Consider the following 3,681-nt stretch of genomic DNA (forward strand, 5'->3'; position numbering starts at 1 on the left):
AGACACAGCGGAAGGGTGGGCGGGGCTGATCTCACAGCATTTTGAAGTAAAGCTCTTGGGATTATACAAAGCACATCAAGAAACCTTGGAGAACCTTTATGGGGGCTATCACGTCCATAAACCAGGCTGTCATAAATTGTCCCTGTCTCTATGTGCCTCTTCCATTAACCACCCCCAACCCAAGTTTCCTAGGGAGTGGTGGAAGGCTGAGGAGCTGGGGCTCCTTTACCCAGAGATGGCTCAGTGGGCAGAGGTGCTATAGCCACCAAGCCTGATAATCTGAATTCAATCCTCAAAATCTACACGGTTGAAGGAGAGAAGCAACTCCCTAAGTTGTCCTCTAACTTTCACAAGGGTGCTGTGGCACACACTCACACCCCTACCCCCAGTAAATACATAGAACAAGTTTAAAAGTGTCGAGGAACTGGCAGCCCTGGGGCCTTGCTCTGCCTCTCGCTGAGGATGGCCTGAAAGCTCCTAGTTTGTTCTAGGGAATGCATGTGTGGCCCATCTGGAGGGACCTTGGAAGGGGTACACAGCCACACGGGTACAGCAAAAGACAGCCGTTCAAATGGGAGTCTCAGCAGCTCCTTGGGGCTCCTTGCCCTTCTTCATTAGAGGGCATGAGGTGAGCAATGGAGAAATACTAAAGGCAACAAGGGAGTTGGCTTCTGAAAATTTTATAGCTGAATAAATTGAAAGATAGCATAGGTCCTGGTGGGAGAAATGAAGTTATAGAGTATTCGATCTGCCAAAATTAGTTCCTAGATTAATGTGACTCCATGGAAGTTGCAACACTTTTTTTTTTAGGGGGGGGAGGTATGGGGAGGAGACAGGGTCTCTCTATGTAGCTAACACTACTTGTTCTGGAACTTGTACAGACTAGGCTGGCTTCCAGTTAACAGAGACCTGCCTGCCTCTGCCTCCTGGTGCTAGGGTGAAAGGCCTGCGCCACCACTCTGTAGCACTGAGTGCCCTGGAACTCATGATTCTCCTTCTGTGACCTCCCCAGTGCTGAGACTATAGGCCATACACTACCAGTCTCAGCTCCAACCTTACTGCTGCTGCTACCTTTTGCTAATTATAAGCGTTAGTGTACAAATAAATGGGTGTCACGAATACATTTTCACACATGTACTCCCTTGGAACAGAAGACATGTTTAACAAAGTAGCCAACATTAAGCATTGACTGAGAGCCAGCCACTGAGCCTGGGAGGAGGTATCACTCTGGTCCCCATTTCCAGCCCCACACTGTAAGGCCTGAGGCAATTGTCAAGGTCACAAGGCTGCTCAGAGTTGAACCTGGTTTTCCCTCAAAGCCCATGGTCTCTCTCTTTTTTTTTCTGTGTAGACTTGGCTGTCCTGGATTGTCTTTGTAGACCAGGCTGGCCTTGAGCTCACAGAGATCCACCTGCCTCTGCCTCCCAGGGACTACAGGTGTGCGCCACAGCTCCGGGCAACTCTCTTTTTCCTTTAATTATGTGTCCTTGTGTGAGCTTGAGTATGTGATTGCTGGAGCCTGAGACATTGGATCTCCAGGAGCTCAACTATAGGCAGCTGTGAACTCCACGTAGGTGCTGGGAATTGAACTTGGGTCTCCTGCAATGGCAATATGCGTTGGTAACTGCTGAGCTCTCTCTCCAGCCCCGAAGCCAATGCTCTTAACCCTTATAGGATTATCCTAGAACATGTATGGCTGTGTAAACCAGTAATATTTTAAAAAGGTTCTCATGGCGGGGATTGGCCCTTGTCAGATGTAAAAACTATCTCGAAGAATCAATATTTACAACCATGCAGTATTTGCTGAAACTAAGGTCTATAGGAGGAACGATTGTGAAATACACAAGCCAAAAGCAAAGGTGCGGCAAAAAAGCAGGTTTTGCTAAGCCAAGATCCAGAGGAGAATTATTTAATAAATGGTGACTGCATAAACAGTAAGCATTGTGATAGAGGAGGGAAATTAAGTCTACATTTTTTATCTACTTACTCCAAAGTAGAGCAAAAATGAAACTAGATAGGTGATCATAAAATAATAAAATATGCAAAGAAATTATACAAGCAGATGGGTGCATGAAAGCTCGCTTTGTTAGTATTCCATGAGAAAAAAGCCTGAGGACTAGAATGACAAATGGACTGTAAACTAAAACAAAAGGGACGCCAGGCTGGGCAACATTTTCATCGATAACAAAAGTGGAATAGCTTTAAAAGAAAAAAAAAAAAAAAAAAAAGAAAGAAAGGCATTTTTAAAGTTAGAAGAGAACTCAGCTCAAGACAATGGATGGGAACAATAGGTCATGCACAGACGGGGAAACACAGATAGCAAATGGGGAAATTTTGAGTGTATAGTCATCCAAGAAATGCCAAATAAGGTAATCTCAAACTATCAACAGGCATCATTAATGTAGGGAAGAAAAGATGTCACTCATTGTTTAGAAATGCGCGTTAATTTCCTCATGCTGTTCCTTGCTGGTGAAAGATAAATTGGGGCAATATAGGGCCATTCATATCTTTCTACCTGAAAACTTTTCCGTTCCTAGAAATTCATCCCACGTGTAGAACTCATGCACGCGTTAGCAGATAACTGCAACGAAATAAAATTCACCAAAAGTAGGGGCTGTATACTGTAAAAATGACCATGCAAACAATGCTAGCGAAAGCAGCAAATAAAAGAAAATGTGTGCTTGTAACATGTAAAGTTAAGTATCTATGCAGGTTTTGTGTTTGAGAACTCAAATTGTGTAGCAATAATTGGATATTCTTTTTACAATCTTTTCCCCCGTTACTTTGTCTTTTCAGGGGTCTTTACACTTAGAGAAAAAAAAATCATCTGGAATTTGTAATGTAGGTGTTTACCAGGGTTGCCCCGAAGAAAGTTGCCTCCTACGAACATCCCAAGATGTGTCAGTGTGTGGGCGCCTCCTCTTCTCTCCAAGACAGGAGCCTTGAGTAAGAGCCCTGACTGAGGCCATCTTAGCGGGAGAGTCTGGTCTCCTTAGCACTCCCGGTCCCGCTGCCGCCAGACTCCCTTCTGAGGGAACTCTCTGGAGCAGGTGTGTGCATCCTACCGACACCCGTGCTGGGGGAGGAAGGGAAGAGTCGCAAACCTAGATGCCCGTGGGCGCCTCCGGATTGGAGGCTGAGTCACAGCTTTTGGGGCTTCTTATCCCCCTCGGCTGCAAGGCGCCTCTTGGGCAAGCCTGGGCATCAGGTACGGCGAGGTGTCCGGTCGGACTCGGGGGAGCCGGGCGCTGGCGTGCCCTGCTGGGTGTCAAAGGACAGGTGGGGAGCTGCGGAGCCGCTGCCTCTCCGCTGAGGCCATCGGGGTGGTCACGTGCGGGCCACCGTGGCGCGCGTCGGGACGGACCGCTCGCGGACTCCGCCGGGGCCGGGCCGCCCTGCCCACCAGCCGGGGTGAGCTCTGCAAAATCCCGGCGGGGCCGGGACGCGCCTCCGGGACCCGAGGGCGCGCTCGGTCCAGGCGCCGTCGGGGCTCAGAGGCCTCGCGGGCGCCCCTCGGCGAGGTGCGGAGCGGGGACGCGAGGACAGCGGGGGCGGCGGAGCGGGGCCCGCGGACGCGTCGCCTCCCGCGCAGCTCGGACCCCGCGGGCCGGCGGGGAGGCCGGGCCGGGAGCGCCACGCGCGCCAGGCGAGGGGCGCGGGTTGCCGGGAGGACCGCGGCGC

At 50.1% G+C, this 3,681-nt stretch overlaps 1 protein-coding gene across 3 annotated transcripts in view; it reads left to right on the forward strand.

The window, feature by feature from the left end:
* Window positions 1–3,393: 3,393 nt before the first annotated feature.
* Window positions 3,394–3,681, forward strand: part of Sfmbt1 (Scm like with four mbt domains 1) — a 105,684-nt gene continuing 105,396 nt past the window's right edge. For 2 of the 3 annotated variants that reach the window (XM_055612343.1, XM_055612346.1), the window contains exon 1: window positions 3,471–3,521. The gene's annotated coding sequence lies outside the window, so the exon portion shown is untranslated. Of the gene's footprint in view, window positions 3,412–3,470; window positions 3,522–3,681 lie in introns of those variants that run through there. The other variant, XM_055612344.1, reaches the window with a different exon arrangement.

The sequence above is a fragment of the Psammomys obesus genome, unplaced genomic scaffold (genome assembly GCF_907164565.1).
Source record: "Psammomys obesus unplaced genomic scaffold, mPsaObe1.curated_primary_1811, whole genome shotgun sequence".
Lineage (NCBI taxonomy): Eukaryota > Metazoa > Chordata > Mammalia > Rodentia > Muridae > Psammomys > Psammomys obesus.